The sequence below is a fragment of the Mus musculus genome, chromosome 13 (assembly GCF_000001635.26).
Source record: "Mus musculus strain C57BL/6J chromosome 13, GRCm38.p6 C57BL/6J".
NCBI lineage: Eukaryota > Metazoa > Chordata > Mammalia > Rodentia > Muridae > Mus > Mus musculus.
In genome coordinates this window covers 37,750,699-37,768,996 of record NC_000079.6, presented here as the reverse complement: position 1 = coordinate 37,768,996, position 18,298 = coordinate 37,750,699, and the positions used below count along the sequence as shown (strand labels likewise).

General features: G+C 44.5%; 1 long non-coding RNA gene across 2 annotated transcripts; it reads right to left on the bottom strand.

Moving 5' to 3' along the window:
* Positions 1-1,061: 1,061 nt before the first annotated feature.
* Gm31600 lies at positions 1,062-7,434 on the bottom strand. Of its 2 annotated transcripts, none has more exons than XR_382211.4 (3): positions 6,925-7,434; positions 4,392-4,516; positions 1,062-1,161 (listed from the first exon to the last, which is right to left on the bottom strand). It is a non-coding gene; the product is annotated as a predicted gene, 31600 (long non-coding RNA). The 2 variants fall into 2 exon arrangements; XR_873259.1 differs by lacking the exon at positions 6,925-7,434 and adding an exon at positions 6,103-6,213.
* Between the last annotated feature and the right edge of the window lie 10,864 nt (positions 7,435-18,298).

Sequence of the window (18,298 nt, the reverse complement as noted above, 5' to 3'; positions counted from 1 at the left end):
AGGTATTTTCTTCATTTACATTTCAAATGCTATCCCAAAAGTCCCCCCATACCCTCCCCCTCCCCGACTCCCCTACCCACCCACTCCCACTTCTTGGCCCTGGCGTTCCCCTGTACTGGGGCATATAAAGTTTGCAAGACCGATGGGCCTCTTTTTCCACTGATGGCCAACTAGGCCATCTTCTGATACATATGCAGCTAGAGACACAAGCTCTGGGGGGTACTGGTTAGTTCATATTGTTGTTCCACCTATAGGGTTGCAGACCCCTTTAGTTCCTTGGGTACTTTCTCTAGCTCCTCCATTGGGGGCCCTGTGTTCCATCTAATAGCTGACTGTGAGCATCCACTTCTGTGTTTGCCAGGCACCGGCATAGCCTCACAAGAGACAACTATATCAGGGTCCTTTCAGCAAAATCTTGCTAGTATATGCAATGGTGTCAGCGTTTGGAAGCTGATTATGGGATGGATCCCCGGGTATGGCAGTCTCTAGATGGTCCATCCTTTCGTCTCAGCTCCAAACTTTGTCTCTTTAACTCCTTCCATGGGTGTTTTGTTCCCAATTCTAAGAAGGGACAAAGTGTCCACACTTTGATCTTCTTTCTTCTTGAGTTTCATGTGTTTTGCAAATTGTATCTTGTATCTTGGGTATTCTAAGTTTCTGGAATCCACTTATCAGTGAGTACATATCATGTGAGTTCTTTTGTGATTGGGTTACCTCACTCAGGATGATGCCCTCCAGGCCCATCCATTTGCCTAGGAATTTCATAAATTCATTCTTTTTAATAGCTGAGTAGTACTCCATTGTGTAAATGTACCACATTTTCTGTATCCATTCCTCTGTTGAGGGACATCTGGGTTCTTTCCAGCTTCTGGCTATTATAAACAAGGCTGCTATGAACATAGTGGAGCATGTGTGCTTCTTACCAGTTGGGGCATCTTCTGGATATATGCCCAGAAGAGGTATTGCGGGATCCTCCGGTAGTATTATGTCCAATTTTCTGAGGAACCACCAGACTGATTTCCAGAGTGGTTGTACCAGCTTGCAATCCCGCCAACAATGGAGGAGTGTTGCTCTTTCTCCACATTCTCTCCAGCATCTGCTGTCACCTGAACTTTTGATCTTAGCCATTCTGACTGAACCAACCGTACCTTAAAAGAGATGCTTATTTAAAAAAAAAAAAAAGGAAGAGTTAAAAAAAATAACTCAAGGGCAGACTAAATAATGCTTTGTTAACTCTCAATTTTCTTAATGTTGGTGAAGAAGGAACAACAGCAGCTGAGAGACACTGGGTTACCAAAAAAAAAACTGAGGAACTGGACGAACCAATACACTATAAGGAAGTGTTGACATTAGAATGAAAACCTGCAATAATATTAAGATGGGAACGTGGCTATGCTTATGCATCTACAGGGAATGAAAGAATACAGCTACCAACTAAGCTTATAAAGATTAGATCTGACCAAGGAAGACTTGTTTTGTTTTGTTTTTCGAGACAGGGTTTCTCTGTATAGCCCAGGTTGTCCTGGAACTCACTTTGTAGACCAGGCTGGCCTCGAACTCAGAAATCTGCCTGCCTCTGCCTCCCAAGTGCTGGGATTAAAGGTGTGTGCCATCATCACCCGGCTCACAAACATGTAGCCCAGGCTAGCCTTGAACTCATGATCCTCCTGCCTCTGCCTCCTTCATCAAATCCTACTGGCATTCGTGACCACTATCAACTGAGACGTGAATGTCTTCACAAAGAAAATACCCTGCGTGATTGATTCACTCTCACAGACTGTCTCTGTTATGGATTTCTCCAAAATATGCATGCAAATTGACTTCGAAATGGTAGCCCAATTGATCGATCACACAAAGACTGGATAACACACAGATGGAGGAAACAACACAGAGACAGATGAAGGAGATGGACATAAGCCAGCAGGTAGAGAGATGCTGAGAGAGATGCTGAGAGAGACGAGAAGGGAGCAGCAGGCCAGGACTGAAGAAGAGGTCACTAATTAAATGGTAGATATAGTATAGTTTATATAGTTACGAGCTAGTTATGGAATGAGCCAAAGCTCATCGCCTAGGCACTTAATAATAAATAATTAGTCTCGGACTCATCATTCCAAAATTGGGGGCTGGGCTGGGAAAGAAAAGATGGATTTAAAATTGTCTTAATGACAACCCATAGACAAAATGGTCTTTCCACCTTCATTAACCTAATCTAGATAATTTCTTACAGGGATGCCTACATGCTTGCCTCCTAGGGGAGTCCAGATTCTGTCAAATTTGACACTCAATATTAGCCATCACATAGGGTCTCATGTAGCTCAGGCTAACCTAGAACTCTCCATGGAGCTGAAGATGAGCATGGACTTCGATCCTCCTGTCTCCACTGCTCAAGTGCTGGGATTATACAGACACATCCCCACAGTATGCTTACGTATCTTTTGAATTAACAAATACTAAACCCGGTGTGGTGGCATATGCCTTTCTTTTAATCCCAGCACTCTTGGGATGCAGAGCCAAGCAGATCTCTGTGAGCTGGAGGCCACCTCAGTCTATATACAGGGCTGTTAGATAGAAAAACACTGCCTGGAAAAACAAACAAACAAACAAAGAAAAATAAAACCACACAAAGAGAATAAATAAAAACTGAAAGTTCAGTTGTTATCTTGTCTACGGAGGGAGTGGATACAATTGAACCATTTCCGGACAGGAAGCTCGAAAGTTTGGTAAAGGCAGCTCCTCTGCCTACCATTCCCTTCCTCTCCTCTCCACTCTTCTCCTCCCCCCTCCCTTTCTGTGTAGCTTCATTTCATGTAACACCATGCTTTTGTTTGTTTATAACATAGTGTATTGCTGTGCTTTCCATCACTGTGACAAAATGCCCAAGAGAATTAATTTAAATTGAGAAAAGGTTTTGCTTTGGGCTTAAGGCTTCAGTACATGTGTGTGTCCATATTGGTTTGGGCCTGTGGTGAGACAGCATATCACAGCAGGAGACAGTAGATGAGGTCTATTTATCGTGGAAAAGCAAAGAGAGGGGTGATAGAGAAAGAAGGTAGAGTCGGTGGTAACTAGTCTTCATTGTCAAGTTGAGTAGATTTGGAATCACCTAGGAGATATACCTCCAGATGAGATCAGCTAAGGAGGGAAGATCTGCCTTGAATGTGGTGGCACCATCCCATGGAATGAGGTCCCAGACTGAAGATAAAGGGCAAATGAGCTAAGCAGCAGCGTTCCTTGCTCTGTGCTCCCTGCCTGGTACTCAGTGTGACCACCATCTCTCAGTCCTGTGGTCACAGGACTAGTGGCTTTCATTGCCATGCCCTCTCTATAGGGGTGGACTTCATCCTCACACCGTGACCCTGAAATCAACATTTCCTTCCTTCCGTGGCTTTGGTAAGATATTTTGTTTGTTATGTTCACAGCACTGAGAAAGGTATCTAATACTGGCTCTCAATACCCACTCAAAGGCATGCCCGCAATGACCTAACTCCTTCCTGTGAGACCCCATCTAAAGAAGAGAAAGAAGGTCCCACTGCCTTCCAAAAGCCCCATGAGCTAGAACCCTTTCAACACATGGAGCTTTGGGAGACGGTCAACATCTGCCCTACAACAATGACATAAAGGGTGAAATGATGTCGGGTACCATTCGTATGTGTCAGGACTGTTGGGCCTCCCTTCTTTGCTGTGTCTTTATACTTACATTCCATTCACTCTCCACATCCATGGATTCCACTAATAGAATGTACATTAGGGGCTGGAGAGATAGCTCCGCAGTTAAGAACACTTGCAGCTCTTGCATAGGACCCAGATTCAGTTCCCAGCACCCACATGGTAGCTCACAACCAGCTCTAAGTCCAGTTCCTGGATATCTGGTGTCCTCTTCTGACCTCTCCAGGTACCAGGCATGGACATGGTGGACATACACATATGCAGAAAATACTCATATACATGATAAAAACATGTAAACATGCTGAGAGAGAGTCAATGGGGACGGGGAGAAAGAATATTTTAAAATTTATATTTTGAACATGTAATAATTTTTGTTATAAGTAATCTAAAGATGATCTGTATACACATGTTTATAATATATTCTATGCAGATACATTGCAATTTTATAGAATATGAGCGACTGAGGCTTTGATTATCTGCAGGGAGTTTGTGAACCAATCCCCTCGGGAGGCCTGAATTCGCTTTAATATCCAACACCAGGGAAAACTTTCACAATCTGTATGCACCGCCAGACTGGAAATACCCGAGACACAGAGGTCTGCTGCAACCTTTTACAGTAATAGAAGCTTAAAATGTGCTCTTCTCGTGAGAACCCCAGACACTGGTCAGAGGGCCTCAGAAGGCTCTCTTTACAGGATTCATTCTGCCCTCAACTTTCTGCTTACTGTTGACAATTCTTTCTTCCTCGGGGTGCTTTTCGAAGGGACTTTACTCTTGGATTATCACGGCAAGCCTGCAAGCAGATGGCGTCACTGTTGAATGAGGACCCGGTCGGTGCCTTGGATGAGCTCTGGAATTGGAGTTGGAGGTGGGATTAGGAGGAAGAGAGACCTGTGTACCAGCAAACGCTCTTCGTTTCACTCATTGTCTAATCACTATCTGATCCCTGCCAAGTTCTCATTTGGCATGGGGCCTTTTCACAGGTTATCTTCACGACTTCGTGAAGCAAATATTGCTGGTTTTCCCCACGTTCAGATGAAGAGCTCTGACCAGTGAAGAGGCTGGGTAATTCATCATCTAATGTCAGGTAGCTGCTGGGTGGCAGAATTAGAATCTGAGCACACACACGGCTCTGTGACTCCAGAACTGTAACCAGCACAGAGGGGTCTCCTGGTCAGCTCAGGTCTAACACCATGAGCACCCGCTCGCTCTTATCTTTGCAAAGGTGAGGTTTGCTGTAAACTGAAGCCAGATCCTGACAGCTGTCTCCTCAGCTCCCTGGCATTTATCACTTCTTGCTTACACTTCCCAGGGACTTGCAGCCATGTAAGTGGCTTAACCGCTACCGGCTCATCCTTGAATTGAATGCACAGATGGTACCCAGCTAGATGTGACTTAACCTAATTATTTTGTCCCTTTCACGGTTGGAAACAGTCATCAAGAAGGAGAGACTTTAAAAGATTTATTTAACCCTTAGTATCTTAGAAAAAAAAAAGAGAGGCAATTATCTTGAAAGCAAATGAGTCTGTGGCTTTTCCATAGGAGAGACATCACCACCACCACCACCACCATCACCATCACCATCATCACCGTCTTAGAAGACAATTTAGAGCCCATTGCACCTAATAGCTATCAAGTCAACAAATGCCATGTGGAAGTTGAAGAACTCACTGTTTCATACATATGGTGGCTGAAAAAGTAGGGCATCCTTCTGGCTTGACGGCTCAGCCTCTCTTACACACATTGATGGTAATTTATCTCTCACTTCCTATCATCTTTTCGGGACCCAGAACTATTTTACCATCTGCGGATGGCTTTAATGGCTGTTTCTTCAGTGTCTCCACCCTCAACGCTACCCTACCCCACCCCCAGGCTTCAGGCTATAGCTCTACCCTATACCAATGATTTTAAGATGGGTGGCGACAAATCCCAATCAACTCCTCAAATCCCCAAAGATGGTTCACTAGAACCACCCCCTTCCACAAATACAAAAACAAAAAGCCACATATGCCTGCAATAAGATCCTCTGATCTTTCAAGAGTTCTGCCCAGCATACACATTGGAGAAAGTGAGGAAGATATTTGTATTGGGAGGTTGGAGGGACCAGTCAGGAGTGTCTCATCAAGGTCAGAAACGAGGGATTGCGGTCTTGGGTGTGAGGATGCTGCAAGGGAGCAGCAGGTAGTATCTGGCAAGCCAACACTGTGGCTGGGGGATGAGGGACAGGTGGAGAGAGGACCAAAGCACTGCCTCTTAAAGCTGCTACTATTGGACTGGAAAGATGAGCATCTTTGTAAACAGCTAAAAATATACAGGAGGAGGTTAGGGAGACCGAGGAACTGACTACCTGCTTGTAGGAAAAAAGGTGTCCTTGTTTCAAGTCCACGGGACCACAGCCATAGATGAAGACGTAAACACATTGTAGACTTGACTTACCAGTGTAGGAGCTGGCTCCGGACTCTTGCTTCCAGGGGAGAGTTCCTTTGTGTTTTTTTGCATTTGTTTTTCTTTGTTTGTTTGAGACAGGGTTTCTCTTTGTAGTCCTGGCTGTACTGGAACTCACTCTGTAGACCAGGCTGGCCTCAAACTCAGAGATCCCCCTGCCTCTGCCTCTGCCTCTGGAGTGCTTCGATTAAAGGTGCATGCTACCACCCTCTGCTTCTTTTTGTTTTTGTTTTTTGTTTTGTTTTTTAAACATGGTCACACTCTGTAATTCTGGCTAGCACAGAACTATGTAAACCAAGCTGGCCGTGAGCTCACAGATTACCCACCTTCCAGGTGCTAGAATTAAGGCATGTGTCACACTAGGCTAAGAGATTCTTGTTGTTGTTTTGTTTTTGAGACAGCGTCTGTCTCTGTTGTCCTGGATGTCCTGGACCTCACTATACAAACCAGTATGGCTTGGAATTCACAGAGGTCCCCCTGCTTCTGCCTCTCAAGTTCTGGAATTAAAGGCATGCACCACACCTAGCTAAGAAATTTTTTTGTTTGTTTGTTTTTTTTTCTGAGACAGAATTTCTCTGTGTAGCCCGACTTCCCTGGAACTCTATATGGACTGGATTTGAACTCAGAGATTTGACTGCCTCTCCCTACCCAAGTGTTTGGGATTAAAGACATATGCCACCACTGCCCCGCTGGAATTCCTTTTAATAGTCCATTTCTTGCTTACAAAACAAAGAAATCTAAGTAACAAAATTCATCTGTATTTTTCCCTACTAACGTGGCTGATTTGGGTCCCAGTTACACATTACAACTTACCTCTAAGTGTTTAACAAGGCACCTCTAAGTTTCATGCAAAGAAGCAATGCTCTGAAGCATAAATCCAACTGCCTACTGATCTCTTGCCCTGTTCTTTCCAGATGAGACTCCGTTCACCTCTTGTCAGCAGGACGTTGATTTGTTAACACTACCCATGTCCCAGGTAGCAGGCTCAGATGGGTCTCAAAATAGACCAGGAACAGAGGGTTGATAAGATCCCAGTGGGCAGAAGGTAATGTTACACCATCTATGATATAACCTCTAGAATGAGCGCTGCTGCCCTTTGCTCTAGAATCCAGCTCTGGTGCCTTGCGAGGTATAAAGTCCTCAAACGACTGGGGATGCAGTGTTCTCAGGCTTTCCCTTGAAGTTAGTTAAACTTCCACTCGAGCTTTTGGAGGCGTCAAACGAGCAGTTTTCAGCCTTTTCTTTCCTTTCTTTCCCTTATTTTGCTTTAGAGGGACGGGTGACCAAACAAATGTTCTGGGGGGCCGTTTAAGCAGAACAAAATCCTTTGCGAGAGCACGTGCCAGCTTTATTACAATGCACGGCACACTCTGAGAGCTTTTGGCACGCACTGGAGCACAATTGAGTTCTGGGGCTTTGGGGACAAAGAAAGGCTGCTAATTTGTGCAGCCACTGCCTGAGAACTGGGAGCTGGGCGGGGAGCGTGGAGGACACTCCTCTAAGAAAGGATGTTAGAGAGTCAGCTTAGATGGGTTTTCCAGACGTAAGAAGGGGAAAGACCCATCTGGGGTGATATCCCGGTTTCTGCTGATCCGCAGGCCTGATGTCAGGATATCTTGTCCCACCCCGTATAGTTCAAATCTCTACCTTCCCCGCTGGAAAGTCACCTTTCTTAAGCTACACAGCTGCCACCTCTGAGACTCTTCTGAGAGGAAGGCAGTGTATGCTAATATTTATAGAGGAAACCAGGAAGTGAGGCGACGCAGCCCCAGCTTCCTGATGGAGTTGTTGACTCACACTGCCATACTTCCAGTGATTTCCTTCGTTTCTTTGTACCTCAGTTTCTTAGCAAATCATGAAGGATGAAAATGGAATTCCCCTAGAGATACAGGGAACACCTAAATCACATTTATGATTTTTTTTTTATATAACCAACATAACTTTCTTACATAAAAGATTGCATCTTTATGGTTTTCTCCCTAGCATAGGTCTGAAGAAATACTATTTGAGGTCCGGGGAGTGTGTGTGTGTGTGTGTGTGTGTGTGTGGTCATCTGGCTGACTCTTCATTCCCTGACTTCCCTCCTCTTTCTTCTTCTTTTCCTTGGTGCGTTTCTTATGTCAAGTTTCTTATGTGAAGTTTTGCTTTTGGGAGATTGGAGTTTATAATTTCTCTTCGCTCATCCCCAAAGCCGGCAGCTTACAAAGCTGTGTCCCAGGGTCTGTTAGGTGATATAGATGACAGCCACAAACTTCTTGGTCACAGCTCTTTGTGCTGTTTAACGTATTTAGGTTGCCCCTTTGTGCTGGCTTTTTTTTTTTTTTTTCCTCTTCTTCTTCTCCCTTTCAAAGTGTTGACTTTATTGTTTGGCTAGGATGAACACTTCTCTTCCTCTTGGGTTTGGGACTGGCCTCTGCTTTGTCTCCCTCTGTTTTTGAAATGACATGCAATTTGCTGGGCTTTGCTGGATTATGTCTGGGTTTTTGTTGCTGGTGTACCCAAATTGTCACTGGTCCCCAGAACCTTCACCACCTCTAGTCCAAGATGGATGAATCTCGATAGAAAGGTTGTCTGTGACATTTACAAGAGATATGCATTCTTTAAAAACTGCCTTCTCTCTTCGGTTGCCTGCAAAGGGAGTTCCCCTGGAAGGATAAAAGAGCCAACAAACCCACAGGGCTGTTATCTTTTCCCCCTGCTGTGTGGCCAGGCTGCTCTGTTACTGGACTTACTCTCAGGCTGGTTCAGAGTGGAACACCAGGTCTTTCCGACAGAGTACTGGGCAAACTTCAGGTGCTCTTTACTTCCTGACCAGCTTTTTCTGACTCCCCACACATGATATTTTCCACTCCTGGAAGCAACACTTTTTTTTTTTTTTTTTTTTTTTAACTTTGGTAAAGTACATTTTGGTAGATACCCTTGGATCTTACTGACTCATCCCAAAGCGTGTTTGGTGCACCAGAAAGCACTAGATCTGGTGTGTGCGGTAAGAATAGTGTCTCAGCCGCTGCGCTCCCAGAGCAGGGTGTGTGCAGGTGGTGATGGGGAGGCCGCCACAGGCTCACACTTTGTAGGAAAAAGAGAAAGATGTCCAACGATAACTATATCACAATGTTCAAAGTATAAGATTGTCTAATAAGAACAAAAGTATTCCCCTATCTTCCTATGTGCCAGGCACCAGGGCAATCAGTGTGGACTTTAGTCCACTCTTGCAGGACTTACATTTTCACTTCTTTTGACAGACGAAGGGATGGAGCCCTGAGGAAGCACAGCTGCTTCTTCAGACTTGGCCACCAAGGCTCTGCAGCAAAGGGAGCCGCCCTTTTGGATGGCGTTGGACTGTGCTAGGGAAAGTCCTAGAAATAAATCCTCTCATGTTTCCCTGAAAATGGATTTGTTTCTCCAGTTCTAGAAGGACACGGGGTGGAGCTAGTTGTGCTTAGAAGATGTTATGGATGCCTGTTTTGCTTCCTCAGCCTTCAGGGGTAATCACCCAATGTTTTCCAGGTGACCTTGGCTCTGGGCTGGATCTGTGGGTTCTTTCATGCACTTAAGGGAAGCTTTGGACTATTCTGCTGATTCCACGAGGGACACCTATTTACAAAGAGATTGAGACATGTGTGTGTGCACATGTGCTTTGATACCAGTGACTAAGTTTCTACTCATAAAAGGGAAAATTCTTTCAAATATATCTAAAACTATTAAGATGGCTCTGTCAGCTCCAAGTGGGCATCCCAGAGATCAATATGTTTGCCAAGGTCTTGGGCAATGTCTCTGTTGCTATATTTAAAGGGCAAGTCATAGTTACTGAGTTCTCAGCATCCTTTGCTGCTGGTTATCATCTTTTGAATGAACCCATTCTCTTAGTTTCTCGGTGTTGATGTTAATTTTCATTATGTACATGTGGAGGGGTATGGGTACAGGTGTGTGTGGAGACCAGCATGTCCAGTGTCAGTCCCCTGGAGCTGGAGTTACAGGGTCATTGGTTGTGGGCTATCTGACATGGGTACTGAGACCTGAACTGGGGTCATCTCCAAGAGCAGTACATACTCTTAACTGCTGAGCCATCTCTCCATCCCTGGCTTTCTCGTTTTCTTAATATATTGTTTTCTTAGTATTGTTTGAGTCATGTTTTGCTTGTTTCTCCTGGAGCAGCGTTCTCCAAAGACACACATGTAATGAGAGTTTTGGTTTCTTTAAAAGCCCCATTATGTTACATGAGTGTGCTTTTGTTTCAGTCCTAGGTGTGGGATATGGCACTACTTCAGATTGTCCACAGCAGCTGACTATGATTTGCCTTGTGCTCTGGCAGGGGTGTGATTCTGCCGGCTGAAGATAGTTTGTGTTTGGAATTCTGGGGGACTCTTGACAGGGTTTTAAAATGACAGCACCCTGAGAGGCTGCTGAGGCTGCTGCTCCCTGAGCTGCTGGTAGCTCCTGTTGTCGTGGTTTGTCAGGAAATCCTGAGTAAAGAGACGAGAAGAAGAAATTGGATATCCTGACAATGAAGACTGGACTTGCCACAAGGAACTCAATGCTCCTAATCAGCAGGAAGTAGTCTAAAGAGGTCTATGGCCCCCTTTCCCTCTAATCATCTTTCTCTTCTGTTGGGGGGAGGAGGGGTTGGAAGGGTTGGGAGGTAGATATAAGAATCTAATAAAGTAACCAGAAAGGATGGTTGCATACACATATTCTCTAGTCCCAGGAAACTCTCATTTTCAAAGATCACATTTATTGCCAAGGCTTCAAATGGGAGCTCCCTGTGCTTGCAATGGCTTCCATGTCTCTCTCTGTAGACTACACCTTCCCTTTCAGTTTTGGAAGATTAAACCTTCTACTCCATGTAGCATACAGAAACTTCAACTCAAATGATCCAAAGAACTAATACCCACTTGGAGAGGGCCAGTGCATGCCTGTCATCCCCCCACTCAGGAGACTGAGGGAAGAGGACCACAAGTTTGAAAGTAACCTATGCTACTTGTTTCAAAAAGCCATAAATAAATAACACACGTCATGTAACACACTCTATCCACCTCACATCCTTTTGTTTTCTCTACCTGTGAAGGGTACTTCCCATGAACCATCTGTCTGCCCAAGCCAGGGGCCATTGCCATCCTCTTTGATTGTTTCTGTTCTCGCTCTCCATGACACTATTTGTGTAAGTCCTCTTTCAAAATGAATTGTATGTATTTGTTGTTGTGTATGTGATCCTGGACCGGAACTTAATATGTAGCCCAGGCTAGAATTCTTGTCAGCCCTCCTGCTACATCTTCTGGAGTGGTAGGCAGTCAGGTTTGAGTTACCAGGCCTGGCTCATGACTTAGATCTTTTTACACTCCACTTCCATTCCTTAGTTTATCGCTTCCCTGTGTAAAGTCCTGATAACCCAAGCAAGTCTCAGGCTGCGACTTCGGTGGTTGCTTTTGTTCTTAAGTTAGGGTCAACACTGAAGCTTGGCTTGTAAGACCCTGAATGGCCTGGCCCTAGCATTTGCTGTGGTACTGACAAGTCTCCAATTTCAAATGCTACATTGTACCTCTATTGTCTTTACTCTGTATCAGTCTTCTTTCACCTGGTCAATTCACCTTGTCAATTTTGCTCCCCAACCCAATCTCTCTCTCTTTTGAGACATATTTCTCTCGTAGCCCTAGCTGTCCGAAAACTCACTCTGTAGACCAGGCTGTTCTCAAACTCAAGAAATCCATCTTCCTCTGCCTCCTGAGTGCTAGAATTAAAGTCGTGCATCACCACTACCCAGCCATTTCTGCTTATCTTTTAAATAACACTTAGAATATTATTTCTGGTTACTTTCCACATTCTTCTCAAACAATTAATACTACCTTCTTCTACCTACTTTTCTCATTGATGACGTGACAAAAACACCCAACAGAGGTGACTATCCCATGGAGGAGTTCACTTTGGATCATGGTTTCAGGTGGTGCACGGTGGAAAAGAAAACATGGCAGAATTCACATGGCAGAGATGCTCCCCACTGACAAAGACCCCTCACATGCCAGTAGACAGGAAACAAAGTCTAGATCAGACCAATAGACCTGCCTGTACTGACCTACCTGTGCCAGCCAGGCCCTGCCTTCTATGGGCTCCACAGCATTTAACCATATCCTAGTGATGGAGAGTTTAAAACATAAGGCTGTAGGAGACATTTCTGATTCAAATCCCAATACTATCACAGTGTTAATTGGTACTGCCTGTAGACTGTGCTTTGGGGATATAGGGGTAGAACTGTTTTTTATACCATTGTATCCTACCTAGAGCTTTGCAAATAAGAGGGCAGAGGCCTATGTTAGATATTTGCTAGTTAAATATTTACCTATGGTTGCATAAGCATTTACCCTAAAATGTAGTGGCTTAAGACAACAAATTTAAATTATGTCAGTTTTTCTGGGTTGGTATTTCAGGAACAGTGCTGCTAGGTGTTTGTCTTAGAAGGTCAGAATACCAGTTGGGGCTGCTGTAATCCAAAGGCTAAAGGGCCTTTCTCTAAGATGGTCACTCACATGTTTGTTGATAGGAGGCCTCTGTTATGGAGAAACTTTATAGGCCTCCCCAGATGTTTGCTTGAGAATCTGTTTTTTGTTTTTTAAATTTTAAAAAATTTATTTATTTTATATATGTGAATACACTGTTGCTCTCTTCATGCATACCAGAAAGAAGGCATCAAATCCTATTACAGATGGTTGTGAGCCATCATGTGGTTGCTGGGAACTGAACTCAGGTCCTCTGGAAGATCACTTAGTGCTCTTAACCGCTGAGCCATCTCTCCAGCCCTTGTTTGAGAATCTGTATGAGACATCTCTTAGTTTGCATTTCCATGGCTGTGATGAAACATCATGACTAAAAGTTGGGGAGGAAAGGGCTTATTTGGCTTATGCTTTGAAGGAAATTAGAACAGGACCTCAAACAGGACAGGAACCTGGAGGCAAAAGCTAATGTAGAAGCCAAGGAGGGTGGGGGTAGGGGGCTGCTGCTGCTTACTAGTTTGGTCCCTAAGTTTGTTCAACCTTCTTTGAACCCAGTACTATCAGCTCAGGGATGTCACTATCCACAATGCACAGTGCCCTCCCGTACCAATCACTAATTAAGAAAAGGCCCCACAGCCAGATCTCAATTGACTTCCCTTCCTTTCGACAACTCTAGCTTGTGTCAAGTTGCCATTAAACTCGCCAGTGCAACCAGGTGTCTTATTTATCCTAAGAAGCTAAGAAAGAGCAAAAGAGAAACTGTTGTATCCTTTTGAGGTTTGTGGTACTAGGAATTGAATTTAGAGCTGCATGCAAGCTAGGCAACTACTCTGTTACTGAGTTACATTCCTAGTCTAAACTGCCCTAGTTCTCACTTGAGTAATTATTTTGATTACATTGACAGGAAGGAATTCATTAAAAATGACTAAATATCCCCCCCCCTTTTTTTTTCAAGACAGGGTTTCTCTGTATGGCTCTGGCTGTCCTGGAACTCACTTTGTAGACCAGGCTGGCCTCGAATTCAGAAATCCACCTGCCTCTGCCTCCTGAGTGCTGGGATTAAAGGTGTGCGCCACCACGCCTGGCTACCACTTATTCTTAATGGGAGTTAATGGGAGAAGAATTAGACTCCACCTTTTGAAGAACAAAATATCAAAGAATTTGTACCTATATTTGGAAGTGACTGTAGAACTGGAATAAAATGAGCATAAGTTAAATAAATGGACTGTCCAGTGGGGCATTGCCACACATGCCTTTAAGCCCTAAACTTGGGAGGCAGAAGTAGGCAGATCTCTGAGTTCAAGGCCAGCCTGGTCTACAGTGTGAGTTCCAGGACAGCCAGGGCTATACAGAGAAACCCTGTCTCAGAAAACAAAACAAAACAAAAACAAAAATCAAAAAACAAAAAACAAAAACAAAAACCAAAAACCAAAACAAAACAAAGCTAACCAGATAAACAAACAAACAAACAAACATACTGTAGTCTTTTGGACAAGAATGGCTCCCATAGATTTATGTATTTGAATGCTTGGTTTCCAGCTGATGGAACTGTTTGGGAAGGATTAAGAGGTGTGGCTTTGTTGAAGGAGGTGTGTCACTCAGGGTGGACTTTTAAGTTTCAAAAGACTTGCATTATTCCCAGGTCACACTCTATGTCTAGTGTTGTCACAAGAGGTAAGCTATCTGCTATTGCTCCAGCACTATGTCTGCCTGCCTGCTGCCATACTTCCTGCCACAATGGTCATAGACTCTTCCTTTGGAACTCTAAGCCCCAGTAAACTCTTCTATAAGTTGCCTTGGTCCTGGTGTCTCATCAAAGCAATAGAAAGTAACTAAGATACACACCAATCCAAGATCCTGTCATTCATTCATTCACCCACTGAGTCTTCAACACCCACTGCTGCAGGAGTTTCTTTGAAGGAAGGCTGGAAATTCCCTTGGGGAAGAGAACACATGAAAGTAGAGTTGGCCTTGGTGCTCAAATATGAGTGATTGGTCTAGTGACCTTGTCATTGGTATCCCAGATTATCCCAGGTCCTGATCACCATCAGCCATCTTCACGGTTTGTTTCTGTCATCACTCCTAATAACAGCTCTTTATGTTTTCTGGGCTTATAGGTTGGTTCTGCCATTTTCGTGAATGATTTTCTCATATCTCTTTAAACTATAACTCTTGGGAGACAAAGTTGAGGGCAATTATGTTAAGTTTAGAGCTTTGGACAGATGGGTCACTGTGTAAATGCTGCCTGTCTATGTAGGGCCCATCTTTTCTGCATATGAGATTGTATATTAAACAGTAGCTCTGTGGCCATTTCTGGGGAGCTGGAGACACCCCACCATGATTCGTCTTTCACATCCAGTCCTGTCCCACAGGTGTAGGTAAAAGGTCAGACCTGGCCTTCATTCTTTTGTTAGTTTGATAACTCAGACAGAGACCACTCTCTTTTAAAGCTTGCTTTGCAAATACTGCCCCATTTCCTGCCCAGCAACTCTTTAAGACTCAGGGATGTCCCACGTGTGGTGTGGAATTCCTAGGAAGTTCTGCACAGTGCCTGTAGGTGGGACCATCAAGCTCTTAGAACAAACTAGTGGCAAGTACTGCAAAAAGTTCTAGGCCAAGCTGTAGCCATTCTAGCAAGAATGAAGATGCCGTAGAAGAACCTTTGTTCTTCTCCTTGGACTTTCAGACCTTTGAAACAATGAACCCCAAGGTATTGAACTTTCCCTAGGAACCTAATTCTGGGAAAAGAAAAAAAAACTGGAAGCCTGGTGCCAGCCAGCTGCAGGGTTGGTAGGTAGAGGGTATGGGGAGGGGGTGTCTTGGAGGTTGTTGCAGAGGTTGGACCACACACCATATCTCCTAGAAAGAGATTTTAGGAGATATGGTTCTGGCACAGTTCTGACTACCTGTCAGATCACTTTGTAGGAGGTTGCAGAACAGGAGCCCAGGTTTTATTTTGGCTCACAGTTGAAGAAGGGAAAAGGTCTCTCATGGTGGCTGGTATTTGAGTTAGGTGGTCGCACCGTAGCCTTGCTGTACTGGAGCTCACTCTATAAACCAGACCAACAGTCAGTGTAGAGAGCCACCTTTGTCTGCTTCTTTTTTTTTTTTTTTTTTAATATTTTTTTATTAGGTATTTTCCTCATTTACATTTCCAATGCTATCCCAAAAGTCCCCCCATACCCTCCTGTGTCTGCCTCTTGAATGCTGATTGAAGGGACACATCATCAGACCGGACTCTGGTTGGTTTTGTTTCATTTTGTTTTGAATCAGGATCTTGCTTATAAAGACCAGACTGGCCTTTGAATTCTTGGTCTTCCTGCTTTAAACACCTGAGTGCCTATAGCATGGCTATAACTTTTTTTTAAAGAGTTGCTTTTAGAATTACTCTGTAACAGCTGATGTGGTGGCTTTAATCCCAGCACTTGGGAGGCAGAAGCAGGTGGATCTCTGAATTTGAGGCCAGCCTGGGATAGAGAATTAGTTCTAGGACAGCCAGGGCTTCACAGAGAAATCTTCTTTCAAAAAATCAAAACCAAACCAACCAAACAAACAAACAAAAAAAAACCCCAACTACAATACACACAAACAAACAAACAAACAATCCCTCCCCCCCAAAGTCTATAAGAAGAATTCCTTCATTTTCTGGAAATGAGACCAGCAGTAAGCTCCTTTTGAGATTGTCCTGGTGTGTCTGTTAACGAGTGATACCAGAAGGTATTAGCATTGTTTTCTTTGTTGTTGTTGTTTGTTTGTTTCATTTCTCTCTGTGTAGTTATTGTACCTGGACTACAGGAGGATCCTATTTTAATAATGAAAGATTTGGCAAACTGATTTTTACTTAAGGGCTGTAGAGGAACTTTCTAAGAAACTCCGGGTGAATTGCTTGGCAAGGAGAAAATACATTCACAGATCCACCAGTCTCTGTGGTTTGTATTTCTTTTATCTCCTGCATGGCGTGGCCTTCAAAGAAATGGACAAAGAATGCACAAACTCTGCCTTCGGAACTCTGTTGAAGCATTTTACTGGGCCAGTGAAATGGCCGGGTGTTAAGGACAAACACAATGTCTGTTGGCAGTTTCATATGGCCCAGCTTGGTAGTAAGGGGCAGGAGAATGACACTTAGTGAAGGATCAGGGAAGGCCTGTGGGAGGTACGGATGCTCAGAATGGCAGAAGGCATGTAGTGGCTAGAGCTACCTCTCAGAGTGTAGGTGCCAACTTTTATTTCTTAACTCCAGCATTCTCCAGGACCTCTGAGTAGTCAGCTGACCTCACCTCTTGCTCTGCCCTTTCTCATTGTGAACTTCCAATCTTGCAGCTTAACCCTAGAGAGAGGACACTCAGCCAGGTGGCATTGACCTTGATCTGCACTCCAGCCATTTTGGGCTCCTTCTCCTGCAGTTTATCTTGGGAGCACAAAGGTCCTGATTGGATTTGATGCTCAAACCTCTCCCCCAAGGCTTCCCTTTTAGGGATTTGGGTATTTTAGACAGAGAAATACACAGACAGCTGTGGGTGGGTTGGATTGTGGCCGGTTCCCAGCTGGGCAGAATGCAAGGCTCTCTGCTTTTCAGGATCCTGCTGTTTTCTCAATGTGAACAGGGGCTGCCCTTGGGGCTGCTCTTGCCTGGTTCCTTACTTAGTACTTCTGTGAGACTGATTCTACTTCCTGTTGTTGCTGCCCATTTAGACTTTCTTCCTCCTCCCTCCTGGCAACTGTTGGGGGGGGGGTTGCCTGTAGCAGAGCCCAATCAGACTTCTTCCTGGAACAGCCTTTCAGCCCAGGGATGTGCTAGATCAGGACACACACACACACACACACACACAGACACACACACACCCCAAATCAGAACATGAACAAACACACACAAAACAGATCAGGATAGACTGACAGACCGACAGACAAACAGACAGACACACACACACACACTCCCGAGGGCAGTGGAGGTGTGGCAGAGAGAGAATTTTCATGCACTCGACTTTTGTTTGCTGAGCCCTGCCCTGGGCGTGTGCTGGACCACCTTCCTAAAGGAATCACGCACAGCCTGCAAGCAGCCAGGCTGTTGAGCCCGTGGAGAGGGCCACACGTGATGAAAGGATGTGTGATGGGGGTTGAAAGGCTATGTGTGTTTCCTCAAGAGAGAGAGAGAGGGGAAGATCTGAAAGACTGAGAAGGGAGTCCATTTGTTTTGCATGAAGAAAACAGTGTTATTTGAAGGATGCTCTCCAGATGTGCGAGTACAGTCTGTCAGTCACTTGGAGGGAAGGGCAGGAGAGTAGCAAGTTCAAGGCCAACCAGGGCTACACAGTGAGATCTTGTCTCTAGGTGGGGGGGGGGGGTAGGAAAGAAATGGTAACAAATTATTTAATTTTTCTAATAATGGAAATGGTAGCTACTTACCATGGGTTTTTCAGTATTTTGGGACATGACTTACTAATTTCAAAACCACTTTAGGTCAAAAGATGAAACGGCTTTAATCTTCACTGTAAAATGTATTTTTCTTCTGGGTCTTACCTGGTCCTGGGTTGTTGTAAGCCAGCAGCAGTGACCCAAGCCTCATGCCTTCATGTCTCTTTCTCTCTTTAAAAGAAAAACAAAATTGAGCCAGGTGGTGGTAGTGCACTCAGAAGGCAGGCAGAGCCCTATGAGTTCAAGACTAGCCTGGTCTACAAAGTGAGCGCCAGGATATCCAGGGCTGCAAA